The 17,242-nt window shown below is 38.3% G+C and overlaps 1 pseudogene; it reads right to left on the bottom strand.

The window, feature by feature from the left end:
- Nucleotides 1-2,350: 2,350 nt before the first annotated feature.
- Nucleotides 2,351-3,827, bottom strand: LOC115279447 (annotated as a pseudogene).
- Between the last annotated feature and the right edge of the window lie 13,415 nt (nt 3,828-17,242).

Genomic DNA, 17,242 nt, shown 5'->3' with positions numbered 1-17,242 from the left:
GGAGAGAGAGTGAGGCAAATCATGAGAGACTTTTGAATGTTGAAAACAAACTGAGGGCTGAAGAGGGAGGGGGGAAGGAAAAGGGGGGTGATGGTCATGGAGGAGGGCACTTGTGGGGAAGAGCACTGGGTGTTCTATGGAAACCAACTTGGTAATAAACTATTTAAAAAACTAAGTTATCTGAATCCAAAAGAAAAGAAAAGAAGTTCAGTTAAACTCTTCTACCTTTATGAGCTACAGTAACTTCATTATCTGTCTTATTCCCTCCTCCTGGTCCATCGTCTTGTTAAACTAAACCACCAAGTGGAATATGGAGTTAAGGAATAGAAGTTAAAAATCTACTTTCCTTATACTTATCAAGGATGAGAGATTTCCTACTTAGTCTTGACAAGGAGTCAGTTTTGATGGGCTTTTAAATTTTAATATTGCATTAAAGAACATATTTGTTGGGTGCCTGGGTGGCTCAGTCAGTTAAGTGTCTGACTTTGGCTCAGGTCATGATCTCGTGGTTCCTGGGTTTGAACCCCGCATTGGGCTCTGTGCTGACAGCTCAGAGCCTAGAGCCTGTTTTGGATCCTGTGTCTTCCTCTCTCTCTGCCCCTCCCCTGCTCATGCTCTCTCTCTCTCTCTCTTCCTCTCCCTCTCTCAAAAATAAAATAAACAAAAATTTTTCCAAAAAAAGTACACATTTGTTTGTAAAATATGAATAATGATAAGAGTAGCAGAAATTCTAAAGTAATTGTTAAGAAATTTGAGTTTTCTCTTTTTTCTGGAGAAAATTAGTCCAAGAGTTATTAGAGAAGTTTGAGATAAGTGAAGAGAGTCTTCAAGGGACCCTCACTCAGGGAAGTGTGGAGGTAGCTAAATTAACAGAGTTCACTGAAGGCTGGTCGCGCCCCCAAGGGCTTATGCCTTAGATGACTCACCTGTGTGACAGCCCTGTCACCAAGCAGAATGTTTCCTGGATGCATCCACGAGGAGACCCAGGTTAAATCAAATGCCCAGACATCTGACTGGGAAATTACGGAGGGTGAGGAACTTAAGCTCTTCTGACGTTCAGTCCAGTATGAAAACAGCATGATTGTATGCTGCATCTTTGCTTACTTTTTCCTGCTTTTAGTTTTCCACATCATTAAAATGTGACAAACTAATGAACGGTCATTTCTAGAAGTGTTTTTAAATGGAGAGTTGATCTGTTTATCGCTCTTCCCTATGGAGAATTTTCCAGTCTTTCCCCCTCTCTGCCTCCTGTCAATAATAATGGATGGAGTGCAGATTGCGTGCTAATCGGAATGTTTCATGGTCCTTCCCCATGGCTCTTTTTTTTTTAATGTTTTTTCTTTATTTTTGAGAGACAGAGTCAGCGCGAGCAGGGGAGGGTCAGAGAGAGAGAGACACACACAGAATCTGAAGCAGGCTCCAGGTTCTGAGCTGTCAGCAGAGAGCCCAACACAGGACTTGAACCCACAAACCATGAGATCATAACCTGAGCCAAAGTCGGATGCTCAACCGAGCCACCCAGAAGCCCCTCCCCATGGCTCTTCTACTCAAAATGGGCCACAGATAATAAGGGGAAAAAAACCCAATGTGTAGAGTGAAAATTCTGGGAAATTTCTAGAAAACCATGCAGTGATGAAACATTGGTGAGTGGGGTGGAGGAGTTTGTTTAAAAACATCAGGGCTCCCTTGTGTGAGAAAGGGGCAGTAAGTTGACACCATTTGAAGAAGGAGGTAGCCAACTGAAGAACGTTCAAGCAGAAGTGTGAAGTCTCAGGGAAGATTTTGGCATTTAGAGAAACTGAAAGCAGGGCAATGGGGCTTAGGGGCGAGAGGAGACAAGACATTTAGGAGATGAGGTGAAGGTGAGAAGCCTCCTTCGGCCAGCCTGGGGCAGACGAACAGCCCAGGGGTGCCTCTTCTCTGGAACCTGGTGCTTGGCGCTGGCATAGCACACCATCACCTGAACATCTGACCTCATGGGCAACTCTGCTCTGTCCTGGAAAAGGCGTCTGCACATCTTGCCTCAATTCCTCAAAACATAGGGTGATGTCTCCAAATGCTGCCAAGATCTGTGGGTTGTACCAGTGCTAACACTGGAGAATGCCACTGCTTTGGCGTGCAGGGAGGGTTTGAGATACAGGTCAGAGAAAGCACAAGTGTGTTAACTTGTCAAATCCCTCCATTCAAAATAGCATGAAAACCATCCTAATTATTGCATAATAGAGTATTGTTTCCCAATATAGCTGAACATCCATTTCCTTGTTTGTCTTCCTCTGGCCAGCCATAGTCTGGAAGTACTCATACATTAGCATGGTATTTGAGATAGCTGCACATGGTGGCTAAGGAATTTATAACAATACAGTTTTAATTTATAATAATACAGTAATGAAACAATTTATCTTATCCTTACATCCACAACACTCCACATCTATATACACGTGTCTAGCTGTAATGTATGTAAAGTATAATATAGGTCCTTTACGCTGGTAACTGCATAGACCTAGAATGCTTACTAACAAATAGATTTACTTTTATAAAAATATTTAATGAAATTTAATTGAATTTTTATAATTACAGATTTTTTTTTAAATTTTGACAAGGTACTTTAAAGGGAAAAACCAAACACACAACATCAAATAGCAGTTAACCTGAGAAACAAACAGGAAAAAATATAAACATTCTTTCTCTAGACAGGCTTTCACTCTCTGAAGTAAAAGCTTTCTAAATAGCATCATAAGGAATAAAAAAATATTTATCATATATTTTTAAAAGCTGTCCTCAATTAAAGTTCAAATTCTCTTAAAAAATGTATTCCTTCAAGTAGTGAGGTTCTAAGTCAAGTATTTTTTAGAAAAACAATTACAATTTTCATGCTAAAAACAGGAATAAAAAACAGGTTTTAACTGTATTGTCAACTCTTCTATTCAACAAACATTGACTGATTATTGTGTGACACTGTTGCTGTTCTAGGTGCTGGGGATACACAAGTAAGACATAATCGTTAGTTCCAGGGAACTTGGCCTAGTGAAACGGGCCAGCATTGGTAGCCTTAGAGCTACCTCCCTTGGTCTGTCTAATAAAGCTCAACTTCAAACTCTGGCATTCTTGGCATCTTCTTGCCAATTAAATAGAACAATGCTTTACCCATTATTTTTGCTATTAATACTGCAGATAACATTATCTACTGATGAAATTAACTTTCATGAAAGTTTAGAGGACAGAAACTATTTAAAGATAAATATTGCCAGCATCAAATATGACATCAGTATTCTGCTTTCACAAAAGTGAAGGAAACCAAAAAATTTCATTCTGAATACACAGAACTACCGGAGACTACCTTATACTTATGGTACACATGCAAATATCATAAATGAGCAAGTATGAATTACTACACAGCCAAATCAGTTGTCAGGCTTCAAAGAATCATAGACTTCTTTCAAAAGGTCCCTCCATGTTTCAAGGAAACATGCATTTTCTGTGCATTTGAAGGCAAGCTCTTCCACTTGAGCTGATACTGCAGACGTGGCTTCAAGAAGTTTGGTTAATGAAAATGCAGCATCTCCGATCTGCAACTCTACTTCCTCGAGAGGGTCCACTGTTCTGCTTGGAACTGGCCAGCCCAAACTCACTGGGACACTGGGGGAAGATGTTGACGAGGCGTCTGAAGACGAGGGAGACGAAGGAGATGGTGTTTGCGGTGAAGAAATCCGCTCCTCAAGGTTTGCCAGTGAGCAGGGCTGGGACTGCAGAACCCGACTTCAGCAGCCAAACCGACACCAACAGTATTAGAAATCGCACATGCCCAACGCCCAGTCCCCAGCAATCATAAAAACGAGATTATAGACGACACTGGAGGTAGGGCTCCGCACTCAGGTAGGAGCAGTGGGAGAGAGCAAAAGTTTTAACGTCAAAATGTTGGCAAAACCAAGTAATCGTATTATAGTCGACATTGGAGGTAGGGCTCAGCATTCAGGAGCAGGAGAGGAGCAAAAGCTTTACCTTGTAACTCTTGGCAATCACACACAAAAAAACCAAAAACAAAAGTGGGATTACAGACCAACTGGAGGTAGGGCTCCGCACTCAGGGAGGAGCAGTGGGAGAGGAGTGAAAGCGGTTTTCAGTGTTGATTTGTCTATGACCTCTGCCAGCAAGAGGCAGACCCCTCACTCTCTGTTGCTCTGCATTTCCCAGAAGTCTGCGGCAGCTGTTGCTTGGCAGAGAGAGAAGATCTGAAGCCCACCAAATCACCACCACCGGCTAAGAAACACTTCGACGTCTCCTTCCATGAGACAGTCATTACTCCAGCTGTACCAGAGGAAGATGCCCTGGAGGCAGGTGCCGTGGACATTTACTCATTATGCTGATTAAGAATCACTGTTTCATTCATTTTCCTATTCGACCAGAACTGCAACTGCATAGTTGAAGCACATTTTCCAGTGGTTTCATGTCTCGGAATTTAAATTCAGGAAGACAATCATAGTATAGTAACTATAGAAATTAAGAACCGTTTTATTCTTTTTCATTAATCTTTTTACCCTTTAAACCTGGAACTCTTAGCAATCCCAAAAAACGGGATTACACACAAGAGTGGAGGTAGGGCTCAGCACTCAGGAGCAGTAGAGGAGCAAAACCTTTAACCCCGGATCTCTTGGCAATCAAAAAAAAAAAAAAAAAAGAAAGAAAAAGAAAAGAAAACGGTATTGTAGAGGACACTGGAGATAGGGCTCCACACTAAGGTAGGAGCAGTGGGAGAGGAGCAAAAGTTTTAATGTCGAAATGTTGGCAAAATCAAGTAATGATACTACAGACGACATTGGAGGTAGGGCTCCGCACTCAGGAGCAGTAGAGGAGCAAAAGCTTTGACCCTGGAACTCCTCGAGGAAAGAATGGACCAGAGACTCCTGACCGGCGCCAAAATTCATCAGGGAGGAAGGGGGCAGATCGCCATGCCGTTTTCATGTCTGGGAGGGCGTTAGGTCCCAGGTCCGGAGCTCCGCGGCACAAAGACGAGGGGAGAAGAGCCGGCCGAAGCATCCCAGGGAAGCGGGCGTGGGCGACACCGGGGATGGAGGAATACAAGGCACCAACGCCTCCCGTGCCCTCAAAGGTCACCAACGTGCCCTCAACTGCCACTTCACCTCTGGCCCCACAGCCTGGGCACGCGGGTGTGACGGGGGCCGCGAGGCCTCAACTGGCTGAAGGGGCAAAGGAGCCCAGAGCCGGGCAGACGGACTGGGGAGGAGGGCTATAATTACAGATTTGAGTTGAATTTGATTTAAAATTTGATTTAAATTTTGATATGGAGGAGTCTCTGGGTGGCTCAGTCAGTGGAACATGCGACTCTTAATCTCTAGGTCCAAAGTCTGAGCCCCACACTGGGCATGAGGCCTACTGTAAAAATAAAATAAAATTTGACACACATTATAATTTTACAGTTGCCTTTTCATTGTATTGTTTCAGATTATTTTATTTTAATTCTTTCCCTACTTTGTTGGAGTCTAATTGACAAAACTGTGTATATTTAAAATGTACAATGGGATGCAGTGACACATGTAATCATTGAGAAATCATTACCACGGTCAAGTTAATGAACACATCCATACCTTACAATGTTGTCTTTTTGGTGTGTGTGTGAGAATGTTTTAATTCTACTCAGTGAATTTCTTTTTTTTTTTTTTTAAAGATGCAATGGATAGGTTTAATTTTTTTTTTATGTCTTTTATTTATTTTTGAGAGACAGAGAGAGACAGTGCGAGCAGGGGAGAGAGGGAGATATAGAATCTGAAGCAGGCTCTAGGCTCTGAGCTGTCAGCACAGAGCCCAATGTGGGGCTCGAACCCATGATCTGTGAGATCATGACCTGCACCGAAGCTGGATGCTTAACCAACTGAGCCACCCAGGTGCCCCCTACTCAGTGAATTTCAAATCTATGATACAGCATTAACTATAGTTACCATACTGTACACTGAATCCTCAGAACATATTTTATAACTGAAAGTTTCTACCCTTTGACCAACATTTCCCCATTTTCCCCACTCCCCAGGCCTTTGGAAACCACCATTTTATTCTCTGATTCTGTGAGCTCAACATTAACAAATATTTAAGATTATACATATTTGGGATACTATACAGTGTCCATCTTTCTGATTTATTTCTGAAAATGCCCCTCAAGATTCAGCCATATTGTCACAAATGGAAGAATTTTCTTCTTCTTTTTTTAAGTTTATTTTTGAGAGAGAGAGAGAGAGAGAGCGAGCGAGCAGGGGAGGGGCAGAGAGAGAGGGAGAGACAGAATCCCAAGCAGGGTCTGTGATATTAGTGGGGCTTGATCCCATGAACTGCAAGATCATGACCTGAGCCCCAATCCAGAGTTGGAAGCTCTTCTTAGTTATTGAGTTGTAGGAGTTCCCTGTATACTTTAGCTATTAACCTCTTATCAGATAAATGGTTTGCAATTTTTTTTTTCCTATTCTCTAGGCTGCCTTTTCATTTTGTGAACAGTTTCCTTTGCTGTGCAGGTGTCTAGCTTCATATATTCCCATTCATTTATTCTTGCTTTTGTTGTTTTTTGCTTTTGAAATTATCCAAAAAAATCTTTACCTACGCCAATATCAAGAGACATTTCCCCTTGTTATCTTTTAGGGGATTTACGGTCTCAGTTCTTACATTTGAATCTTTACAATATAGTTAGTTAATTTTTGAGAGTGGTGTAAGATAGAGGTCGAGTTTTATTCTTTTGCATGTGGTTATCCAGTTTTCTCAGCACCATTAATTAAAGAGATTATCCTTTCCTCCTTGTGCATTCTTGGCACTCTTGTCAAAGACAAGTTGATCATATTTCTGGTCTGTCTATTCACGTCCACTGGTCTATATATTTCTTTTAATGCCAGTATCATACTGGTTTGATTAACAGTTTTGTAACAGTTGACCCGAACAACACAGTGGTTAGGGGCACCAACCCCTCATTTGGTTGAAAATTTGACTTCCCCGAAACTTAACTACTTACAGCCTACTGTTGACTGGGAGCCTTACCAATAATATAAACAGTCCACTAACACATGTATGATATATGTATTATATACAGTATTCTTACAATAAGAGAAAAGAAAATGTTAAGAAAATAATAAGGAAGAGGAAATGCACTTACATTACTGTATATACATTTATCGGAAAAAATCCACATGTAAGTGGATTCATGCAGTCCAAACCCATGTTGGTCAAGGGTCCACTCGATAGCTTGAAGTTAGATGTGATTTCTCCAGCCATGTTCTTTCTCCAGGTTGTTTGGCTGTCTGGGGTCTTTTACAGTTCCATATGAATCTGAGGATTTACAAATAGGTTTTTCTATTCCTCTGAAAAATGCCATTATAGTTTGGATAATGATTGCATTGAATTGGTGTATCACTTTGGGTAGTATGGATTGTGTAACAATATTAATTATTCCAATCCCTGAACAAAGAATATCTTTATTTGTATCTTAAAATTTTTTTTAATGTTTATTTAGTCTTGAGATACAGAGAGAGAGAGAGAGACAGGACACGATTAGGAGAGGGGCAGAGAGAGGGAGATACAGAATCTGAAGCAGGCTCCAGGCTCTGAGCTCAGTACAGAGCCCAACGCAGGACTCGAACTCACAGACCGTGAGATCATGACCGGAGATGAAGTCAGACACTTAACGAACTGAGCCACCCAGGCACCCCTGTTTGTATCTTTAATTTCTTTCATTAATGTATACCTTTCACCATACAGGTTTTTTGTCTTCTTGGTAAATTTATTCCTGAGTATTTTATTCTTTTTGATGAAATTTATAAATGGGATTGCTTTCTTCATTTCTCTTTCAGTTTGTTATTTGTATATAGAAAAGCAACAGATTTTTGTATGTTGATTTTGTATCCTGCAACTATGCTGAATTTATTAGAGTTTTCTATTTATAAGATCATGTCATCTGCAAGTGGAAACAATGCTACTTCTTCCTTTCTGATTTGGATGCCTTTTATTGGTTTTTTTTTCTTCCCTAATTTTTCTGGCCAGGACTTTCAGTACAATGTTCGATAATAATGGTGAGAGTGGGGACCCTTGCCTTCTTCCTAATCTTAGAGAGAAGCTTCCACTTTTCGTCATCAAGTCTGATATTAGTTGTGGACTTGTAGTATATGACGTTTATTATGTTGAGGCATGTTCCTTTTAAACCCACATTGTTAAACGTTTTTCTCATGAGAGAACGTTGAATTTTGTCAAATGTTTTTTTTCTGCATCGACTGAAATGAACATATGATTTTTATCTTTCTTTCTGTTAATGTGGTATGTCATATTTATGTGTTTTTGGGTACTGATTCAATCTCCTTACTAGTTATAGGTCTTCAGATTTGTCCATTATTTTTTTGACTCAGTCATGCTGGGTTGTATGTTATTAGGAACTTACCTTTTTCTTTTAAGTTAACCAGTGTGCTGGTGTGTAAGTGTTCATAGTAGTCTCTTAGGAATCTTTGTATTTCTATGGTAACAGCTGTCATATTCCTCTTTAATTTCTAATTTTATTTAGGTCTTCTTTTTTTTTCTTAGTCTACTTATAGATGTGTCAGTCTTTCCCAAACCTAGCTTTTAGTTTCATTGACCTTTTCTATTGGTTTCTAGTTTCTATATTATTTATTTCTGCTCTGATCTTTGTTATTCTCTTCCTTCTGCTGACTTTGGGCTTAGTTTGTTCTTTTTCTAGTTCTTAGAGGGATAAAGGTAGGTTACTTATTTAAGGTATTTATTTGTTCTTAATGTAGGTACTTATTGTTATCATCTTCCCTCTTAGAACTGCTTTTGCCAAAGTTTTGGTATGTTATGTTTCTATTTTCATTTGTTTCAGGATTTTAAAAAAATTTTCTCTTTTAAATTTTCTTTGATCCATTGGTTGTCCACATATGTGTTATTTAATTTCCACATATTTGTGAATTTTCCAGTTTTCTTTCTATTAAGTGGAAGTGGTTTCCACTTTCATTCCATTGTGGGCAAAAAAGATACTTGGTATGATTTCAATCTTCTTAAATGTGTGAAGATTTGTTTTGTGACCTAACATGTGATCTATCTTAGATAATGTTCCATGTGTGCTTAAGCAGAACGTGCATTTTGCTGCTGTTGGATGCAATGTTATACATATATTTCTGTCAGGTCTGTTAGGCTAAAGTAGTTCAAGTCCAGGATTTTCTTACTTATTTTGTCGGATGACCTCGCCATTGCTAAAAGTGGGGTATAGAAGTTCCCCATTATTGCATTGCCATCTATTTCTGCCTTTAGATTTGTAAGTATTTGCTTATTTAGTTGCTCCAATGTTGGATGTATGTATATTTACAATTTTATATTCTCTTGATGAGTTGACCATTTTATTATTATATGCTGAACTTTTTCATCTTTTGTTATAGTTTTTGACTTGAAGTCTATTTTGTCTGATACAAATCTAGCTACTCCTGCTCTCTTTTGGTTTCTATTTGTGTGGAGTAGCTTTTTCTCACCCTATGCTTTGAACTTGTTTGTATTTTTCTTTAAAGCTGAAGTGCGTCTCTTGCAGGTGGCATATAGTTGAGTCTCTCTTTTTAGTCCTTTCAGCCAATCTTTGTCTTTGGATTGGAGAATTTAATGCATTTACATGTAAAGTAATTATTGATACCTAAGGAATGACTATTGCTTACTTGCTTATCATTTTCTGGCTGTTTTATAGTTCCTTTTTTCCCTTTTTCCTTTGTGATTTGATACTTTCCCACCCATGGTGGAATGCTTTGATTCCTTTCTTTTTCTTCTGTGTATCTACTCTAAGTTTTTGCTTTTGTTACCTAATGTCAATGAGGAACACATAAAATATAACAGTCTGTTTTACGCTTATAACAACTGAACTTTGATCACTTACAGAAACTCTCCTTTTGTACTCTCACCCACAACATTTATGTTTTTCATGTAACAGCTTACAACTTTTTATATTGTGTATCCATTAACAAGTTGTGGCTGTAATGATTTTTAATAATTTTGTTCTTTAATATTCATACTTGAGTTAAGTGATTTCCTCACTGCCATTACAGTATTCTGAGTTTGACTCTATACTTAGATTTGTCAGTGAGTTTTATATTTCATATTTTCATTTTGCTAATTAGCATGCTTTCATTTCAACTGGAAGAACTCTTTTTAGCATTTCTTGTAAGGCATATCTAGTGGCAGTGAGCTCTTTTAGCTTTTTTTTTTTTTTTTTTGGTCTATTCTTCAGTTTTGAAGTTCAACTTTGGAAATAAAATATTCTTCTTTGGCACTTTTTCCTTCCAGCACTTTGGGTGTATCATCCTGCTGCCTCCTGGCCTGTAGGATTTCTCCTGAGCAGTCTTCCTATTGCATTTCTGGGGCTTCCCTTGTCTGAGATGTTTTTCTTCCTCTTGCTGCTTTCAAAAGTCTTCACCTATGATTCTGACACTTTTATTAGGATGTATCTTAGTGAAGTCCTGTTTGGGACTCATAAGCTATATGTGTGTGGGTGTTTACATCCTTCCCATACCTGGGAGGTTTTCAGCCATTATATTTTTAAGTAAGCTTTCTGCCCCTTTTTCTCTCCCTTCTCCTAAGATTTCCATAATGTGAAAATTGTTTTGTTTGGTGGTGTTCCATAATTCATGTTGGCTTTCTTCACTCTTCTTCATTTTTTTAAGAAAAGTTTTTATTTAAATTCCAGTTAGTTAACATGCAGTGTAATATTAGTTTCAGGTGTACAAGACAGCAATTCAACACTTCCATCCAATACCTGGTGCTCATCACAAGTGTGCTCCTGAATCTCTATCACCTATGTAACCCATCCCTCCACTCAGCTGCCTTCTGGTGAATCTCAGTTTATTCTCTCTAATTAAGAGTCTGATTCTTGGTTTGCCTCTCTCTGTTTTCCCTTTGGTCATTTGTTTTGTTTCTTAAATTACAAACATGAATACATTATATGATATTTTTCTTTCTAGGACTGATTTATTTTGCTTAGCATACTATTCACTAGCTCCATCCATGTTATTGCAAATGACAAGATTTCATTCTTTTTTATGGCTGAGTAATATTCCACCCCCCCGCCCACAGGCACACACACCATCACTACTTTTTTGTACATTCATCAGTTGATGAACACTTGAGCTGTTTCCATAATTAGGTCACTAGATAATGCTTCTATAAACACTGGGGTGCTTGTATCCCTTTGAATTACTATTTTTGTATCTTTGGGTAAATACCTAGTAGTGCAGTTGCTGGATTATAGGGTAGTTCTATTTTAACTTTTTGAGGAACTTCTTTCATTCTTTTTCTCCTCTTATTAGATAATATCGTACAACTTGTTTGATTTCACAGATTCTTTCTTCTGCTTGATTAAGTCTCCTATTAATGCTCTATATTGAATTTTTCATTTCATTTATTTTATTCATCAGCTTCAGAATTTGTGTTCAGTTTTTTAAAATTTTTATATCTCTGTTAACTTGTCATTTTATTCATTTATTTTTTTCTTATGAGTTGTCTGCGTTCTCTTGTAGCTCACAGAGCTTCCTTAAACAATTCTTTTGAATAATTTTCCAGTAATTCATATGTCTCCATTTCTTTGCAGTTATTGGAAAATTACGTGTTCCTTTGGTGTGCTAAGTTTCATTGATTCTTTGGTGTTTCTTGTAGCCTTGCATTGATTATGTATGCAAATTTGCTGGAGAAGTCACCTCTTTCAGACTTTACAGAGTGGTCTGAGTCAGAAAGCCCTTCACCTGTGTGTGGCGGAGTGAAGGTGCGGGCTCTGGGGAAGGCTCAGGGGTGTAATGTCTGTGCAGCCCTAGCGGCTGAAGTCAGTGCTGGTGAAGACTGCAGCGGTCCTTCTGGTGTCCACAGAGGTGAGGACTGTTGGGGTCTTTGCCAGCAATATCTTCTGGGACCACCTCATGTCCCTTTCTCCTGTCGGGAATGTTGTGGCCGAGGGGGTCCCACTTGGTGTGTGGTCTAGTTTGTGGTTGCCACACAGTGGTGAGGACTCTGATGTCTGCTACATGGGTGCCCATGGACTTGCCCTGGCACCAGGGTTGGGAGCATGGGCACTTGTGGCCAGTAGCAGCTCTGGGGTCTAGGACACTGGACGGCGTGTAGTGGCGGTGGCTCCGGTGCATGAGAAGCGGACACTTGCGAAGCAGCTGTAGAACTGGGGTGTAGAGCATGGGGCACACTGAGAGATGACAGCTGTGGCATCTGGGCGCTGGCTGGCCTGCAGTGGCACTGCATCTGGTGCCTAAGACACGGGAGCAGAGCTGTCGTCTGGAGCACAGGTGAGCGCGGAGCGGTGACGGAGCTGGAGTCCGGAGCACAGGTACAGACAGAGCAGTCACGGCTCTGGGGTTCCGGGTGTGTATTCGCTTGGGCGGTGTTGGCAGCTATGGTTCTGTGGCAAAATGCAACAGAGGCTTTTTTCAGGGCCCAGTGATGATTATCCCCAGGACACTGAGCGTCTTTGGATACAATTACATTTTAAGAAATTATTTAGATCACTGAGAATAATATGTCAAGACAGAGCTAGAAAAGAAGTTGTAAAAATTAAGCTCAGGAAAGGAAAATAATAGCAGAAAAATGGAAAAGTTTAAAAGAATCTGGTTGAATTTTTTAAATCCCAAAATAATAGAAGAATAGGTTTCTGTCAAGTATGATCCATATAAAATTGGCAGAGTGCATTACACATTTTTTCAGATTTAATTACCAATCAAAACAATAGAAACAGTAATTACCTGTTTGGATTTTTTTTTTTTTTACCATGGACCAAAATAATGAAAATAAGCATGAAAACGATTCTCATGAAATCCACTACATTATAAGGTCTGATAAATTCCATGAAACTATAATCTTTACTAAATGAAGCTTGAATTACTGACCAAAATAATGAGAATAAATGACAGAAGTATTCACATCAAATTCCTAACCCAGAAGTAACAGATGCAGTTCTGTCAGCTGTGAGATGTTGGAGAAAATGCCTTCCCAGAGCCAGCAAATTGGATGAAAAAGATGTCTTGTGAATCTCTACTGTCTTCTGGAAGCTGATCCTGGAGAATGACTTTCAGCCCTTACTGTCTGGAGGTTTGTTTTTAGAAAACAATCTGATTCCAGTTAATGATACGGGTTTTCAGTGAATGAAGAAGAAATCTTTAGAACTAGCCCTACTTTAAGTTCAAAGATAATGTATACTTTGTTACCACTGTTCCATGTTTTATAGCCAATCTCTAAGATCAGCTTTTGATGGTGAAGTTATTTGTGATGGAAACATTTAGGTTATTTATGAACAGAATATAAGAAAGCACTATTATAGACAAATGTACACATGACACAATTACTAGAATTAAAACAAATCTGAATAAATAGAAAATTAGTAATATTTAATAAAGAGAAGTAATAGTCAATATAAAACATTGGTCTGGTCTAAAAATACAAGTGTCCAGGGGCGCCTGAGTGACTCAGTTGCTTGAGCGTCTGACTTCGGTTCAGCTCATGATCTCATGGTTTATGAGTTTGAGCCCCATGTTGGGCTCTGTGCTGACAGCTCAGAGCCTGGAGCCTGTTTCAGATTCTGTGTCTCCCTCTCTCTCTGACCCTCCCCTACTCACACTCTCTCACCCTCTTTCAAAAATAAATAAAAAATAAATACAAATGTTCAATTTCCAGCCAAACATAATGATGTTTTTTTTTTTTACTTTATTGTCCACTATTTACTGAAAGCAGTGGATATCTGGAATTTGAGGCTAGAATGTCTGAATCTGTCAGATAAATATAAAAAGAATGAAATAAATTAAATATAAAATGATATCAAAGTGAAATTATTACCATGATGGGAATGTTGTACAGATCCAGATATTTCTTTAAAAGGTATGATGTTTGTAATATGTGTAATAACAATTTATATGCAATTTAAAATATTTTATAGTATTTTTCATATTTGATCCCTCTTTACGGTGGGTTATGTAGAAACTGTGGTTTTATCCTGAGTCTAAATATCACTTTAAGAATTTGAGTGAGAGTTCTAGCTGCTTCAGTGAATTCTCAATATTGAAAAACTCTCCAAGAACAACAGTGCCTAGAAAGATGCTCTAATTTGGCATTATTCTCAGTGAAACAAAATTATGTGGAAAATCTTGAGTATAATCACATAATTAGTGATTTTGTTGATAGGAAGGCAAAAAGATACATTTGTGGAATAAATATGTGAACATGACTAAGTTACTTATGTTTTCATTTTAATACTCATCTACCACCACTGACTCATCAGAGAATCTCAATTCAGGCAATAATTTTTATATTTATAAAGATTGTAGGGTGGCCCAGTCGGTTGAGCATCTGACTTTGGCTCGGGTCATGATCTTGATGTCTGTGAGTTCGAGCCCCACATCGGGCTCTGTGCTGACAGCTCGGGGCCTGGAGCTGCTTTGGAATCTGTGTCTCCCTCTCTTTCCACTCCTCCCCTGCTCACGCTCCATCTGTCTCAAAAATAAATAAATGTTTTTTAAAAAGATCTTACTACTATGAAGGGATACCTGTCAAGAGAGAGATAAAATATATTTTATTTAATAAGTTGGGCTTGCATCATTTAATTATTTAGATGTATAGTGTGTGGGGTCTATTTGTATTCATTTACTTGATAAATTTGATGTTACAATTCCTAAATTTGAAGTGCACAGCACGTTACTTCGCTTCGATACATTAGTATATTGTGAGGTGACTGCCGTTGAAACCTATTTATGACACATTATAGTACAGTACCACTGACTGTATTCCTTACACACACTAGGTATCTGTGGTTTATTCACTACTCAGTACAAGTCTGTACCCTTACACACCATCAATCTTATTTTCCTACCCCCATACTCTGGGAACCACTATTTTACTTTCAGGTTTTAATTTTTTTAGAGACTTGACTTTTTTAAGATTCTACATATAAGAGATATCATCAGTACTCAAGTGTGACTTATCTTGCTTAGCATAATATACTCAAGGTCCATCCGTGTTGTCTCAAATAGCAGGAAAACTTACTTTCTCATGGGTGAATTATTTTGGGGGGCACATATACATCATATATTTATATCCATCCATTGATGGGCATTTGGGTTGTGTCCTTATGTGGCTATTTTGAAGAATGCTGTAATAAACATGAGAGTAGCTGTCTCTCTGAAATACTGGTTTTATGTCCCTTGGTTATAATACGGCGGCGGGGTCACTGGATCACACGGCAGATAGATGTTTAGCTTCTTGAGGAGTCTCCATGCTGGTGTCCATGGTGGTTGCACTGCCGTGCACGCCCACCCCAGGGCACGAGGCCTCCTTGTCACCACGTCACCAGCTCCCGCTGCCCCTTGTCTCCTTGACGACGGCCATCGTAGCCGGTGTGAGGTGATACCTCATTATGGTTTTTATCTGCATTTCCCTGATGATGAGTGATGTTGATTTTCATGTGTCTGTGGGTCATTTTTTAGTCTTCTTTGGGAAAATGTCTGTTTAGTTCTGCTCGTTTTAAAAAAACAGATTTTCTGGAGGGTACCTGGTGGATTAAACAGTTAAGCATCCAACTCTTGATCTCAGCTCAGGTCTTGATTATCTGGGTGGTGAGTTCAAGCTCAGTGTTGGGCTCTACTTTAAAAAAATAAGTAATATAAAAAATTTTTAAAAACATGTTTTTAAAATTAAGTTGTGTTAGTTTTTTAATATAGTTTGGATATTAACCCCTTATCAATGTCGAGTTTGCAAAAATTTTTTTCCATTAGGTAGGCTACTATTCATTTTGTTTATTGTTTCTTTTGCTGTATAGAAGCTTTGAGTTTGAGATAGTCCTATTTGTTGATTCATGGTTTTGTTGTTTGTGTTTTTGGCAATGTTTCCAAGAAGCCATTGCCAAGACCAATATTGATGAGTTTCTTCCTTGTGTTTCTTCTAGGTGTTTTATGACATCAGGTCTTATTTTTAAGTCATTGATCCATTTTGAGTTCCTTTTTGTAAGTGGCGTGAGATCCAGTTTTGTTGCTCTGCATGTGTTTCTCTAGTTTTCCCAGCATCATTTGTTGAAGAGACCATCCTTCTCTCCTTAGGTACTCTTAACTTCCTTGTTGAATTGTTAGTTAACTGTAAATACTGGGATTTAACTCTGGGCTCTATGTTCTACTCCCTTGTTCTGTGTGTCTATCTTTATTTTATTTTATTTTATTTTGGCCAGTACTTACTTTATTGTTTTTATGACTATGGCTTTGGAGTACAGTTTGAGATCAAGATGTGTGATACCTCTGGCTTTGTTCTTTCTTTTCTCGTGCTTTATCATTAGCATAAAAGAACGAGACTGTTTTCTGTAAGTTGATTTTGAAAGCTGCCACTTTGCTGGAACCATTGATTAATTCTACCAATTTTTTGATGAACTCTTGAGAAGTTTCTATATATAAAATTATATTATCAGCAAATAGCAAAAATTAACTTCTTCCTTCATGATTTAGATGACTTTTATTGCTCTAGCTAGAAGTTCCAGTACTGTATTAATAAGAAGAGGGTGAACATTGTTGTGTACCTATCTTAGGGGAAATCCTTTCAAAATAATGTTAGCTGCAACTTTGTTGTGTATAGTCTTTAGTATGTTGAGGTATATTTCTTCAACTCCAACATGTTAAGGACTTTTTATCACAAAAAGATGTTTTTTCTTTTTTTATTGATGAGTGTTTTTTATTTTATTTTTTTGGAATATAACACAATTTATTTTTGTAACATATGCAATTATTTTCCATCATTTACATGACAGTAGTTACAATTACACTCCAAACAGAAAAGAAAAGTAAAAAATCAAAACCCCAACCTGTATTTCATGTAATTAAACTTATATAAAAATTAGAAGGTTAAGTAACAACTAGTTAATCACCTAATTTCACAGCTATCTGAAGTGGCAATCTTTATATAGCAGCTTATCTATGATACATTCAAGATACATGATACAATTTATTACTTGCCCATAAGCTAAAACACAGCCTGCTTAATACCTTTCCTTAAATTCCACCTCTGTACTACAATATACTTGAGGTCCATGCAAAAAAGTAGCTACCTTTTATATAGGAAATGGATGATTAATTCTTTGGTGCTGTAAAAGCAACTTCATTTAAACATAACCACCCCCACCACCAAAAAAAGAAGAGGAAAAAAAAAAGTAAAGAAAATAATAAGGGAAAAGCCCAAGACACACTTCCTAGGGGAAAAAAAAAAC

Source organism: Suricata suricatta, chromosome 15, assembly GCF_006229205.1.
Source record: "Suricata suricatta isolate VVHF042 chromosome 15, meerkat_22Aug2017_6uvM2_HiC, whole genome shotgun sequence".
Taxonomy (NCBI): Eukaryota; Metazoa; Chordata; class Mammalia; order Carnivora; family Herpestidae; genus Suricata; species Suricata suricatta.
Note: the sequence above shows the minus strand (reverse complement) of the source record. Positions and strands in the feature narration are given on the sequence as shown.